The 15828-nt window shown below is 42.1% G+C and overlaps 1 protein-coding gene across 1 annotated transcript in view; it reads right to left on the reverse strand.

Moving 5' to 3' along the window:
* The window catches only part of WDTC1 (WD and tetratricopeptide repeats 1), a 71457-nt gene that overhangs the window by 55156 nt on the left and 473 nt on the right, over nt 1-15828 (reverse strand). The gene's annotated exons all lie outside the window — the stretch shown is intronic.

The following is a 15828-nucleotide window of genomic DNA, read 5'->3' on the forward strand; positions in this document are numbered from 1 at the left end:
CCCAATACTGCAAAAAAAAAAAAAAAGTAAGACCAGTGATGTGGCCTTGGTCAAGTCTCTTAATCTCTCTAAGTAGGCCCTCATTCCTGTGACTCACAGGCACAGGAAGCATTGGTACAAACACTGAATGGGCCATGCATGCTTCACCAGAAAAAGGCTCATTTTTTACTCCCAACACCTTTTCCTTGGAAGATTACTGGGAAGGTCAAATAAAATAATGTAAGTTTAAAGTTTTTTCTTTAATTTTATTTTGAAAAGAATATAAATACTTTTATCTGCTAAGAAATAGTAAGTTGCCAAATATTATGTACTTACTATGTACCAGGAATTGTGCTAAGTGCTTTATATTTATTCATTCATTAATTTATTCATTTAATAGGTGAACACAAGAAGCTTCTACTATATGCCAGGTACTATTCCGGGCCCAGGAGATACAGCAGTGAACAAAATAGGCAAGTTCCTTACTCTCATGGTACCTATATTCTAGCAGGAGGGGATAGATAACAAATAATAATACAAATAAAATAAGAAGATATCCAGTAGTGAAAAGAGCGATGATGAAAATAAAACAAGTTGATCAGAGAGTGATTGATGGGCTACTTTTAGACTTGAGGTCAAAGAAGATATAGTGTATTTTGGAGTTTTCTGGCTGCTCAGCATGTGAACTCCCTTCCTGTATTTTGGGAGTCTGGAGGGAGGCAGAGTGCCCTCTCACTATGAAGTGAGAATGGTGGAGCCAAGATTCTCTTTCTGAGGCTCCCTTACACCTAGAGTGTGTGCATATGGCCCAGGCTATGCCAACAGACACATGAGCCCCAGACCTTAACTGGGATCTGCTGTCAATGAGTCAGAGGATCATGGAAAGTCCATGCTGGCAGGAAGAGGTGCTATAATTGCCATTAAGGTCCAGTCAGCTGGTGGTGGTGTAAGCTATATAAGTGGCAGCAGTGACCTCATGGACTGGTTCCGTGAATAATTCTGGCTGTGGGTCCTGGATGCTAACCAGTTTCCCTTGTTCCAGCCCATTCTTCAAGCTTGCTCTGCGGCCTTCCCTGATATTTTGTGAGTTTCCCTAATATCCTTTCAAGAATCAGCTAGAATTGGTTTTTGTTGCTTACAACTACAAATCCTGCCTGATACAGAGTGGCCCTCTGAGAAGATGACATTTAAGCTGAACCGTGAATGACAAGAAATCGCCAAGAACTAGGGGGATACACTTCTGAGGAGAGAGACAACTAGTGCTAAGATTAGTTCAAAAAGCTTGTATGGTAGATGCTACTATCATTTTATAGATGAAGAAATAGAGTCATAGAAGTGAGACAATTTTCACAACGTCGCACAGCTAATAAACTGGAGGTAGAGCTGGGATTCAAACCCAGAACTGTATGGATACTCTTAATTACTAAGTATATATGAATAATTTACTATGGTATGTAATTTCCTAGAGTAATGATCACTACGGGAATCCCCAAAAGAGCCAACTAATTTGTCACTACTCATTCATTATTTTTCTTAAAACATAAACTGAGTTTTTAGCAAGCACCAAGCACTGTGCTTGACACAAGGGAATTAATGAGATGAAAGATATAGTACCTATACTAAGAAAGCAAAGAATCAAAGGCAAGGGACTTTAGGGAATTCCTTGGCAGTCCAGCGGTTAGGACTTGGCGCTTTCACTGCCGAGGGCACGGGTTCAATCCCTGGTGGGGGAACTAAGATCCCACAAGCCGCATGGCGAGGCCAAACAAAAAATAAAAAAATAAAAAAACAAAGGCAAGGGACTTTAGCTAATATTGGTGTGTGGCTTGGAAATACTAAAAGGAACAAGGGAGGTAAAAGCAGAGAAACCAGGCAAGCAAAACCCACTACAATTCAGGTAAATGATAAAATGGAAACTGGGATTTAAAACAATATCAGATTGGTAGGCAGAGGTTTAAAACCCAAAATGTCAAATTTAACACAACTACTGCTCAGTTGGTATTGTGGTAAACATTTCCATTCCCATCCTGAGAAGAAATGATAGCACACTGGCAGATAGCTCATTCTGGAACACAGCCCACACTCTCCTCTCTTAAGGGCAACAGTGCCTTTCCGCAAACTTTTAGAGGCAGACAAGCATAACTGGAAACACTTCTAAGCAGAGATTATTTAAAAGGCTCACCTCAGGAGAGAAATATGCTCAAATATACAGGGGACATAACTAGTTTCATACTTCAGTCCAAAGACTCTCAAATACAAATAATCAGAGCAATAAATTAAAGTTATTTGAATATTAGGAGATTTAATCATGGTCAAACTTTTTTTTTTTTTTTTTTTTTTGCGGTACTTGGGCCTCTCACCGTTGTGGCCTCTCCCACTGCGGACCAGAGGCTGCGGACGCGCAGCCTCAGCGGCCATGGCTCACGGGCCCAGCCGCTCTGCGGCATGTGGGATCCTCCCTGACTGGGGCACGAACCTGTGTCCCCTGCATTGGCAGGCAGACTCTCAACCACTGCGCCACCAGGGAAGCCCCATGGTCAAATTTTAAAAGCATTATTTTAAGGAAGGTTAGGAAATAGTCAATTCTATAAAAAACTCATAAATATGAAATGATACGAATGAAAGACTGGAATTGGCAGAAGGAAGTTATATATATTATATATGATTAAACACTAGAAAAGACTACATCAAGGGGATTTCTATCTCTGGTGCAGTATGCAAATTACATAATGCTCAGTTCTGCTGAGGGGCAAAAAGATGGAAATAAATGACTTCAAGAATCCATAAGGTGGGGATTTCCCTGGTGGTCCAGTGGCCAAGACTCTGTGCTCCCAATGCAGGGGGCCCGGGTTCAATCCCTGGTCAGGAAACTGGATCCCACATGCTGCAACTTAAAGTTCGCATGCCGCAAGGAAGAGTTCGCATGCCTCAAAGACCTGATGCAGCCAAATAAAAAAAAAAAGGAGTCCATAAGGTAAAAATTTTAATGCCTATTTTGCCAGGCACTATGCTAAACTTTGAAAATACAGCAAAGAACAAGCCGAACACAGACCCGTCTCTTCAAGAGCACACAATATAGTTGTCATTAATTGTATATCAATGGCACCAAGGCTACTGTAATCAGAGCTCCAAAAAGGGACTGAAAAAGGCTAATTTAACCAAACGACCAAAATGAATAGCTAGGACAGTAAATTGAGAAGGAACAACATGGAATAATAAATTAACTTTTATTTATACTCATTTATTCACACATCTTAGAAGAGAGCACACAAATGACAGTAGGGGAAACAAACTAAACATATAACAGTAGAGCTAGACAGACAACTGGGAAATCACTAATGAAGAATAAGGACTTTAACAGACAACAAGCAACTTTTTTTTTTTTGGCTGAGTCACATGGCTTGCGGGATCTTAGTTTCCCAGCCAGGAATTGAACCCTGGCCACCACAGTGAAAGTGCCGAGTCCTAACCACTGGAGCACCAGGGAATTCCCAGTCAACAAGCAACTTTTAATGTATCTTCTTCATCCTAAGGATAGCACAGTTAATGAATAAACCCTGATTTTCACACTTAAAGCTCTAATAACACTGAGGGCTAATTTGTTGCCAGAACGTGAAAGCTCAATAAAAACTTCCTCTATCTAGAATACAAAGGTTTAGGAATGGCATTTACTTGTAATTCAGGATATTGCAGGCAAACTCTAGCTGATATTAAATGGAAAAGAGGAAGAAGAAAGCGAGCTTCTAGGAGTCAGGAGTATGAGAAATATAAAAATACCTAAGGCACAAAGGAAAAGATATGATTTAATGTTTTGCAGAGCACAGGCTCCGGACGCGCAGGCTCAGCGGCCACGGCTCACGGGCGCAGCCGCTCCGCGGCATGTGGGATCTTCCCAGACCGGGGCACGAACCCGCGTCTCCTGCATCGGCAGGCGGACTCTCAACCACTGCGCCACCAGGGAAGCCCTGATTTAATGTTATAAAGAAAAAATGAGCTGCTATGCAGATGTTACACCTTCTAAAAGGTATTCTATTCCCAGAGCTCTAAAATGCCTAGAACTTAACACCATCCCTTCCACAAACTTTTTTTTTAACATCTTTATTGGAGTATAATTGCTTTACAATGGTGTGTTAGTTTCTGCTTTATAACAAAGTGAATCAGTTATACATATACATATGTTCCCATATCTCTTCCCTCTTGTGTCTCCCTCCCTCCCACCCTCCCTATCCCACCCCTCCAGGTGGTCACAAAGCACCGAGCTGATCTCCCTGTGCTATGTGGCTACTTCCCACTAGCTATTTTAGTAGTGTATATATGTCCATGCCACTCTCTCACTTTGTCACAGCCCACCCTTCCCCCTCCCCATATCCTCAAGTCCATTCCCTAGTAGGTCTGTGTCTTTATTCCCATCTTGCCGCTAGGTTCTTCATGACCTTCTTTTTTTCTTTCTTTCTTAGATTCCATATATATGTGTTAGCATACGGTAGTTTTTCTCTTTCTGACTTACTTCACTCTGTATGACAGACTCTAGGTCCATCCATCTCACTACAAATAACTCAATTTCGTTTCTTTTTATGGCTGAGTAATATTCCATTGTATATATGTGCCACATCTTCTTTATCCATTCATCTGTGGATGAACACTTAGGTTGCTTCCATGTCCTGGCTACTGTAAACAGAGCTGCAATGAACATTTTGGTACATGACTCTTTGAATTATAGTTTTCTCAGGGCATATGCCCAGTAATGGGATTGCTGGGTCGTATGGTAGTTCTATTTTTCGTTTTTTAAGGAACCTCCATACTGTTCTCCATAGTGGCTGTATCAATTTACATTCCCACCAACAGTGCAACCATGTTCCCTTTTCTCCACACCCTCTCTAGCATTTATTGTTTCTAGATTTTTTGATGATGGCCATTCTGACCGGTGTGAGATGATATCTCATTGTAGTTTTGATTTGCATTTCTCTAATGATTAACCACAAACTTTTAACTTAGGCTACTGGGAAACTTTCTTCAATGGGCACATCTTTGTATAGTTACAAAGGAAGCTAATAAAATTCAACTAACAGTTAAATTTGGAGGAATTAATCTCGTACTTCAAAATGAAAAGGGTACCAGTAATATAAGAGCCTAAGGTTAACAAACCCTAGAAGAAAGTACATCTGGAGAAGATTACTCATCTGGAACCAAGGATTGAATTGGTAATATCCAAACAAACATGAGGAACCACCCATTTCAGGTGTGCCATAGTCCTCGTTTAGGCTCCGGTTAATGCAGCAGAAAGAGAAGCAGACTTGAAATACTTAGGCACCTGGGCCTGAATTTCAGCCCCGTAGTTGTGCAAGTTACTTAACGTTTCTGAGTTTCAATTTCCTCATTTGTAAAATAGGGATACTAACCTACTTCAATGGATCTTTGTGAGGAATAACTGATGAAATATATATGAAAGTACAAAATATATACCTGGATCGTGGTAGGTGCTTAATAGACTTCCACCAAACCTGAATTCTACTAAGACCTGATAACTCCTGTTATCTATACTCACTGGCATGGTTATAACATTTCTTCCATATTTCATTCCCTACCAGAGAAACAAAGCTGACACTGAGGATTCCACTGCAGATGGTGGGGCACAGAGAATAGGATGTCTTTATCACCTCTGCTAGCTTTGAAATGCAAGGTCAGGAGGAAAAAAAAGTGACTTTGTTAAAAACAAAGAAACTCGGGCTTCCCTGGTGGCGCAGTGGTTGAGAGTCCGCCTGCCGATGCAGGGGACACGGGTTCGTGCCCCGGTCCGGGAAGATCCCACATGCCACGGAGCGGATGGGCCCGTGAGCTGTGGCTGCTGAGCCTGCGCGTCCGGAGCCCGTGCTCCGCAACGGGAGAGGGCACAACAGTGAGAGGCCCGCGTACCGGTAAAAAAAACAAAACAAAACAAAGAAACTCCATAAGAAAACGTGTACAAGAACGCACATAGTAACATTATTCACAATAGGTAACAGGTAGAAACCACCAAAATGTCCATCAACTGATCAATGGATAAACAAAATGTGGTTTATCCATACAATCGAATGTTATTTGGCCAGAAAAAGGAATGAAGTACTGAGACATGTCTACAACATGGATGAAACTTGAAGACATTATGCTAAGTGAAAGAAGCCCACATATCATATAAGTCCACTTATATAAAAAGTCCAGAATAGGCAAATCTATAGAAATAGAAAGTACATTTGTGATTTCTTGGGGCTGGAGGGGACAGGAGGTAGAGGGGTGATAACTAAAGGATATGTTTCCTTTTTTTTTAATTGAAACTCACGTAACATAAAATTAATCATTTAAAGTGTACAATTCAGTGGTATTTAGTACATTCACAATGTTGTGGGACCACCCCCTCTAGCTAATTCCAAAACATTTCCATCAACCCCAAAGAAAACCTCATACCCATTAAGCAGTCATTCCCAATTCCCTCCTTCCCCCAGCACCTGGCAACTACTAATTTACTTTCTGTATCTATGGATTTATCTATTCTAGGTTTTTCATATAAATGGAATCCTACAAGTTGTGGCCTTTTTGTGTCTGCCCTCTTTCACGTATTATAACGTTTTGAGGTTCAACCATGTTGCAGCACATATCAGTACTTTGTTCCTTTTTATGGCTGAGTACTATTCCATTGCACTGCTATGCCACATTGTGTTTATCCATTCATCCATTGTGAATAGTGCTGCTATAAACATTCATGTACGAGTCTCTGTTTGAGTACTTGTTTGCAATTCTTTTGGGTATACACCTAGGAGTGGAATTGCTGGGTCATATGGTAATTCTATGTTTAACTATCTGAGGAATCGCCAAACTGTTTTGCGTAGTAGCTGCACCATTTTACAGTCTCACCAGCCAATGTATAAGGGTCCCACTTTCTCCACACCCTCACCAACACTTGTTTTTTTTTAATTATAGCCATCTTCATGGATGTGAAGTGGTATTTCACTGTGGTTTGGAGTTTCTTCTTGAGGTGATAAGTATGTTCTAAAATTGACTGTGGTCTACTAAAAACCAATGAATTGTATACTTTAAATGCATGAATTATATGGCATATGGATATCCCAACAAAGTTATTATATTAAAAAAAGAAAAAGGAGGGATTCCCTGGTGGTGCAGGGGTTGAGAGCCCGCCTGCCGATGCAGAGGACACGGGTTCGTGCCCTGGTCCGGGAAGATCCCACATGCCGCGGAGCGGCTAGGTCCGTGAGCCATGGCCGCTGAGCCTGCGCTTCCGGAGCCTGTGCTCTGCAACGCGAGAGGCCACAACAGTGAGAGGCCCGCGTACCGGAAAAAAAAAAAAAAAAGAACTACTAATACAGGCAACAACATGGAAGAATCTCTTAGATTCTGAGCAACAGAAGCCAGACATAAAGTACATACTGCATGATTCCATCTATATGAAGTTCTAAAACAGGCAAAGTATAGATAAAAAAAAATCAGAAGTGTTGCCTGGGTGTGTGGAGATTGGCAAGGAAAGGACACCTGAGAACTTTCTAGAGTGATAGAAGGCTCTCAATATATCGATGGGAGTATGATTTCATGGATATTGGAGGTATGTTCACATGGGTATATTCATTTGTTAAAATTATACAATCAATCAAGATTAGTGTGTTTTCATGTTTCTAAATTTTACCTAAAAAAATAGAATGGGTGGGTGGAAAGCAGGGGAGGTATAGGTGAAACAAGAATGGCAGGACGGGGAGCTTCCCTGGTGGCGCAGTGGTTGAGAGTCCGCCTGCCGATTCAGGGGACATGGGTTCGTGCCCCGGTCCGGGAAGATCCCACATGCCGCGGAGCGGCTGGGCCGCTGAGCCTGCGCATCCGGAGCCTGTGCTCCGCAACGGGAGAGGCCACAACAGTGAGAGGCCCGCGTACTGCAAAAAAAAAAAAAAAAAAAAAAAAAGAATGGCAGGATGTTGACAGTTATTGAGATAGGATGATGAGTACATGGCGTTTTATTATACTCTTCTGTTTACTTTGTATACATTTGGAATTCTCTCTAATAAAGCCCTTTTAAAAATCTTTCTTTCCGGGAATTCCCTGGCCATCCAGTGGTTAGGACTCCGTGCTTCTACTCTCAGGGGACCGGGTTCGATTCCTGGTTGGGGAACGAAGTTCCCACAAGCCTCGTGATGCGGCAAAAAACCCCAAAAAACCCCACTTTTTTTCCTATTATAGAGTCATTCAAAACATGGAAGACTGCTTAATGAAATGTTAAAACCATTAATCATTTTAGTTTAAAAATCAGGTTTAAGACATATATATAGCCATCCCAGCCTTGGGGGGAAAAACACAAACCAAAAAATGTACATATGCAATGCTATAACAAGAAGGATATGCACCAAAATTGTTAGCCAGTGGTCATGTCTCTGGTAGGACAACAGGCGATATATTTTTCTTTCTGTTCCTGTGTATTTTCCAAGTATTCTACTGTAAACGTTTATTGTTTTGTGTTAATGTGGAAATAGTCATTAAAAACTAGCTTTGGATGGAAAGAAACTTGAGTTTTGAATCTGGCTCTACCACACACTAGGTTTTGTTCTTGGGCAAAACTGTTTACGCTTGTGTGTGTGTGTGTGTGGTACGCGGGCCTCTCACTGTTGTGGCCTTTCCCGTTGCAGAGCACAGGCTCCGGATGCGCAGGCTCAGCGGCCATGGCTCAGGGGCCATGGCTCAGGGGCCCAGCCGCTCTGCGGCATGTGGGATCTTCCCGGACCGGGGCACGAACCCGTGTCCCCTGCATCGGCAGGCGGACTCTCAACCACTGCGCCACCAGGGAAGCCCCCAAAACTGTTTACTTTTAAGCTCCTGGGTTTTTTGTTTTATTTTTGTTTTTACCTGCTATATAGGTATATGTAATAATATCTATCTCACAGGGTTATTGGGAGCATTAATGACGTAATGCATTGTAAAACAGCACAATATCTGGCATGTGATAATTCAAGAAACACTGGCTGTTTTTTCAACTGTTACACAGAGATAATGATTGTACCTATCTCAGGGCTGTTGTGAGGATTACATGGGACAACTGGCACACTGTAAATACTAAGTGTGAGTGACAGTATTATTTTCAATAAGAAAAAATCGTTTAAGAAAAGCCTCCTCTCAAAAAGTTAAACTTACAGTGACCATATGACCCAGAAATTTTACTCCTAGGTATCTACTCCAAGAGAAATGAAAACCTATGTCCACGTGAAAACTTGTACATGAACACTCATAGCAGCATTGTTTATAATATCCCCAAAGTAGAAACAACCCAAATGTCCATCAATGGATAAATAAAATGTGGTATATCCATATATGGAATATTATTCTTCCATAAAAAGGAATGAAGTACTGATTCATCCATAACATGGATGAAACTTGAAAACACTGTGTTAAGGGAAAGAAGCCAGTCCCAAAAGGCCACATATTGTATGAATCCATTTATATGAAATGTCAAGAATAGAAAAAGTTATAGAGACAGAAAGTGGATTAGTGGTTGTCTACTGTTGAGGGAGAACATGGGATGATTGGGGGGTAGGCAGTGATAGCTAAACGGTATGGGTTTCTTTTGGGGGGTGATGAAAATGTTCCAGAATTAGATATTGGTGATGGTTGCACAACTTTGTGAATATATTAAAAAGTGCAGATTTGCACACATTAAGAGGGTAGGTTTTATGTAAGTAAATTATATCTCAATTGTAAAGGAGGAAAAGTCCCAAAACACTTTCTTCTTTTCTCTACCTTAAAATGACAACTTATGAAAAGAAAATTTAGTTCTCACCCTTTCCTTCATCTGTCTCCTAACTTGAACAGTAGTTATTTATGTGGCTTCTCTTCCTTAAAAGACTAAAAGCATCCTGAGGGCCAGCTCTTTACCTGATTCATCAATTGATCCTCCTGGGTCCCCAAGGAGTGATGTGGGCTTAGCAGGTACCAATAAATACTTGCTGAATGAATAACAGCATGACTACCTTGCATACAAACAGTATTTTATACCTATCAGAATGCTTTTGTTCATGCTTTTCATTTGAACTTCACAACAATCTTGTGAGGAAGCTAGAAAGTTATTATCATCCCCATTTAACGAAGGAGAACTGAAGCACAATGCTATGTGGTACTGAGGAAGAAGCACTAAACCGGGATTAGGGTCTTGTTCTCCAGGCCAAGATCTGCCTCTAACTGGCTGTGTGACTCTGAGTATGACATTTCATTCCCTCAGCCTATTTACCCATCTGTAAAATGAGAGGTAGACTCTGAGATGAGCTGCAAAACCCGTTCCAATGCCCTTATCCCATAATTCTAAGGACACACTGCTAGGTAGCAGTAGAGTGGAGATGGAACCCAAGTCATCTGTATTCTCTTTCCTCTGGACTTGCTGCCTACCACTGCAGGGAGGTGCTCCCATTGAGTGACAGCTGACCCCCTTTCAACATTCTGAATTATGCAAAAGATGTATGCAAGTTTCCTTTCACTCGATTTGCGATGGTTTTCCTACTGAAGCAATCCTATAGGAAAAAAAAAAAAGCACTTCCAATGCATAAAGGTAATTGGAACTAGTATAATAAAATAAAAAGAGTTGGGCTGTGGAGTCCGACAGACATAAAGTTCAATCCAGTTCTGCCACCTACTTTCTGTGTGACAGCATTTCTAAACCTCAGTTTCCCAATCTATAAAACAGAGATGATGGGACTTCCCTGGTGGTCCAGTGGGTAAGACTCCACGCTCCCAATGCAGGGGGCCCAGGTTTGATCCCTGGTCGGGGAACTAGATCCCACATGTATGCTTCAACTAAGAGTCTGCATGCCAGAACTAAAGATCCCGCATGCCTCAACTAAACATACTGCAACGAAGATCTCGCACGCCACGACTAAGACCTGGAGCGGCCAAAAATAAACAAATTAATTAATTAATTAATTAATTTTAAAAAAACAGGGATTGGGCTTCCCTGGTGGCGCAGTGGTCGAGAGTCCGCCTGCCGATGCAGGGGACACGGGTTCGTGCCCTGGTCCGGGAAGATCCCACATGCCGCGGAACGGCTGGGCCCGTGAGCCATGGCCGCTGAACCTGCGCTTCTGGAGCCTGTGCTCTGCAACGGGAGAGGCCACAACAGTGAGAGGCCCGCGTACCAAAAAAAAAAAAACAAGAAAACAGGGATGATAAAGCCTACCTTCACAGACTGATGAGGAATGGAAGAGCCACATATGTAAAATGCCTGACACTGAGCATAGTAAATAATATTTATTGAACATTCTAAACATTTTACAAGTGTTATCTGACAGACTCCTCATAACAGCCCTGTGAGACAGGTACTACTATTATCCTCATTTTATAGATGAAGGATCTGAGGCATGGAGAAGTTAACTTGCCCAAAGTTACAGTAATTAAATGAAGAGTCACACTAGATAGCTTAACTCCAGGACCCAGGCTGTTGGCCACTAAAAAAGAGTTACTACTATTATCTTTAATCAGACCACATCCAAGCAGTCTTCCCCAATAGAAACTTTGTCTCTTACCGTTTCTTAGGGTTAGGCTAAGGAATCAAAATCACCTTGACTCTGCTGGTCTCAAACACAAATTTAAAGATTGCATTTCAGGGTCAAGGACTAAGTTGGCACAAGGACATCATCTGAGAAAGGTGGGGATGGTAGGACAAGCCCATCGGCAAAGCATCTTTGGAAAAGTTCTCTGCCATCTTTGAGGCTCCTGGCTTAAATGATTCCATATGGGGCTGACTGAAGCTTTCTCTGTGGAAGGCCATCCTAAGAAATGCTTCACTTGTGGGAGGCTCTGGATGAAAACTCATCTGGATGTCTTCTCTGCCTGTACGGTTCTGTATCGCGATTTGGGTTTTGTGAAAAATTTTCCTGATGTTTTCAGAGCTTTGCTTTTCAGTGATCATAGATAATTTATCTGCCTTCTCCTAGGGCCACAATTAAGGTAATGGAAGGGAACAGAAAGAGAAATGGAAGCATATTCTGATAATGCTATCCTTTCTCATTGAATTCAAGAGCATCCACAGTCTTGCATTTTGCCTTTAACTTGCATCTTTCCAAATCCTGCCACAACTCAAAGTACCTTTTCATAGGGAAGCCTTTTAAGTTTTGCCCCAACTTTACTCCTAGCAGAAAGGTCAAGAAAAACTAAGCCAATCAATTTGGAAATGCTTCTTTTCTGATTCATTTGCAGCTGTGTTACATCCAGATGTCTGACTCAAGAGGGAAACAGGTAAGCCACTGGCACCCAAACACTCAGGCCTCAACTGATGAAGCTCCCTGACCAGAAATGCCTGCCTCCCATTCTGATAAAGGCTCTCTAAAAGGTTCAGGAACAACCACAGTTTTATGCTTTCTGAAAACAGAATCTGGGGGTTATGAACAAGGACAAAATTTTACCAAGGTCCTGATCCTAACACTGTCTCTAGAGAGCTTGTAGATAGCTACCTGGGCAAAGACTGATCCTGCTCTGCTCCCTTCCCCAAGAAAATGGGGTTAATACCTCCCCAGATGGCTACAGGGAGGATTAAGGGTTATTATTCTTGGCATTCAGCTCTGTCACAGCTCTAGCAGTTGTGACCTTTTTCACCCTAAAATAAGACATTAAATATAAAAATGCAAGCAGTGATCCCTGAATCTGATTCTACAATAGGGTGAGAATTTTCTTTCCACACAGCATCTGACACTGCCTCCAATACTCCAACCTGGTGGCTGAATACTCCTCTTATTCAGGCCTCAAGTTTTTAAGGTATTAGTTACTAATGCCACAAAGCCCTTTGTGGAGTCAGCAGCTGTTACTAATAGCACCAAGAATGAACCCCAGGACTCTCAGGGTTTCAGTCAGGCCTGAATTCAACCTGAAGAAACCAAAGTGGCCGCCCTTTACCCCCAAACCCAGGCTCTCGGGGGCAAAAGATGAGATCTAGTAAAAAGCATGTATTACATCATTTAGTCCTTATATACCCACTGTAATGTAGGTGCTCATTTCACATATGAGGAAAGTATAGCTCAGAGAGAACACGTGCTTTACTCTAGGTTACACAGCTAAGAAGGTGCAGACATAGGTTCAAATATCAGCCCTACTACTACTAGCTGTGTAACCTCCAGCATATTTTTCAACTTTCTAGACCCTCAGTTTCCTCATTTGTAAAGTGGGAATAGTGATAATACTTACCTCAGGGGACTTCTGAAGATTAAATGAAATATTGTAGGAAAAGTGTTCAGCAAGTGCCAGGCACAAAGTAAGTATTCAATACATATTAGTTTTTTACAGATCAAAATGACAGGAATTTGATATAATTTTTATATAATAACAGAGTTTAAAATACTGAAAAAAAAACCTCAGTCCAATTTAACTACATAAGTATGAACTCCTCCTCCATATCCTTGATAAGAAGTGGCAAAGCCTCTGCTTGAATACCTCCAATGATGGGTAACTCACCCCCCCCCACAAAACAGCCCATTGTCTACCCTCTTGGAATTTCCAACATCTACCCTCTTGGAATTTCCATCCTTTGATCCTAGTGCTGCCTTGCAGAATCACACAGAGAAAGTCCAGTTCCTTTTCCAAAGACAGTTCTTCAAGTATGTGTTCCCCCAGGCTCTTAGCTTTGGTCCTTTCAGCTCTTGCTCAAGTGTCACAGTCCCTGAGGAGACAGACCTGGGTCTGAATTCTGATCCTTTCACTTACTAGCTGTGTGACCTTAAGCAAGTTATTCTACGTCTCTGAACCTGTGTCTTCATATGTATAATAGGAAAAACTTTCACTTCACATGGTAGTCATGAAGGTTAAATTAGATAAAGTAAGAACACTACCTAGCACAGAGCATGACATATACCAGGCCCTCAATAAATGTCAGTCACTTTTTAGGATGTATTCCAGTTAGTAAATATCCCTCAAAGTAAATTAGCCAGAATTAAACGTAACACCAAGGGACTGGTTTCTGACGGCAATTGTCAGGGCTTGGGTTTTTGAAGAGCTTATTAGACAGCTGAGAAGAAAGCACAGCCTAAGAATTATATGGGTTTGGCAGCCCAAAGATGCAGTGGAGAATCTGGAAAGGTGAGGATAAAAGAAGAAAGGAAACAGAATGGATCATTAAACCAGTGGCCCAAAAGAAAAGGTTAAGTATCACCACATTACACGTTGTCTATGACTCCCTCTCTGAGACCCAGGACTGCACGTGTGGGCTATACTCCTTAATTCAAAAAGGAGAGAAGAAAAATAAAAATAATTGAAGAATAATTAAAGCCACACTTTTGGGCCTTCCCAGCAGTTGGCCCCTCAAAAGCCACAGATTTTAGCAGAGGGCTTCTTCAGTTGTATCCTTCCAGATTCTGAAGCCCACGTGTGTGAAAATACCCTCCATAGGATGTCCCCTGAGTTCTTACCAGCTAGAAAAACTGTCAGCTGTTTGACACCTTTAAAACTCAAAACTGGCAAATCGTCAATGTTAACACCATCACCACAATCACTACACATATTCTCTTTCCTTCAGTGACCCCAAGGGAAGGAGTCCCAGGCAGAAATATGAATTGTTGTTCAGTTATTCTTCAGAGTTGACCCAAAGCACTGCTCCTACAAAGTGGGATGTGACTTGAACATAAGTGTCCCCAAATAGATTAAGAGGGAAGGATAGCTGGACTCCAGAATTAAGCAGCATGATCACAAACTATGGCAGAAAAGGTTGTTTCCCACCTGCCGATGAAATACAACAAACTGCAATGAAAAAATCCATTGTTAGTCTTAGACTCGGCCCAAAGGAGCCCTACTAATTACCCCTTGGCCTGTGATAGAGGATCTGGTTATCACTATGCTCAAGAGCCAAGATTCAATTCAATCCCTTTAAAAATATAATTACAAAGAAGCAGCAGCCAGAATTCAAACCAAAAATATCCTTTAGTAGTTCCTTCAACTTAGTGAACAGAGACTGGCCACTCAAGGAGGACTGCAATATACAGAAAAGCTTAGTGAGGCCACTGGGCATACCTGTGCCCTAGGTGGGGATTTCATAATGCCTTTGAGTCAGGAGGTGACCTCAGAATAATAATCTTCTTCTCAAAACTGTTTCAGGCTTTATTAAAAGGGAAGACTTAACTGCCACTTTGCCCTGATCATCTACCCCATCTTTGGGAAGAATGGGGAAGCTACATCCACCCTACCAGGCTTTTAAACTCACTAACTTGAGAGGAAAACTTTTTAAAGTTGCTTTACCACTACCTCAGGAAGTTAAAGAAAGTCATAGAAGGAAAGGCCTTTGGAGGAAATAGTCAAATTAGGTTGTTAGACATTAGTCATAAATCCCGATGCCTCTTTTCTAGAGACCCTAGTAGTACACCTGCAGAAGAGAGAGCCAGAGGGCACTATGCGAATTCAACCTGGCTGGCAAGGGGGCGTCTCACTGCAGCTTTCGGCAACGAGAATTGGATCCTGCTGGGTCGCAGTCTCTCTCCTACTCCACACTTCCCATTTGCCCTTTGAAGTGGGTACTGAATAGCCAGTTCCCAAGTAAAGGCCCTTTGTACGGGCGCTACAGTCGCATGGTGGAAACACCTCGGCAGAGTTCAGTTTGGTGCCAGGATGGGCCACTGAAGGCATCTGCGGCTGCCAGAAGCCTGGACTGGACACACACACACACACACACACACACACACACACACACACACACACACACACAGATGGAAACTAAGAGAGAGCAGGTCAAGCCAACGTTGCCCTCCCGACACTTCCACCTGCCCCCTTCTTCCTGAGACCCGCGCCAGATCAGATGTCAAACAAAAACTCCGCAAAAAAGTCCCGTGATGGGACGACTTCCACCTCTCCCTCGGAAGA

The sequence above is a fragment of the Lipotes vexillifer genome, unplaced genomic scaffold (assembly GCF_000442215.2).
Source record: "Lipotes vexillifer unplaced genomic scaffold, Lipotes_vexillifer_v1.1 scaffold496, whole genome shotgun sequence".
NCBI lineage: Eukaryota > Metazoa > Chordata > Mammalia > Artiodactyla > Lipotidae > Lipotes > Lipotes vexillifer.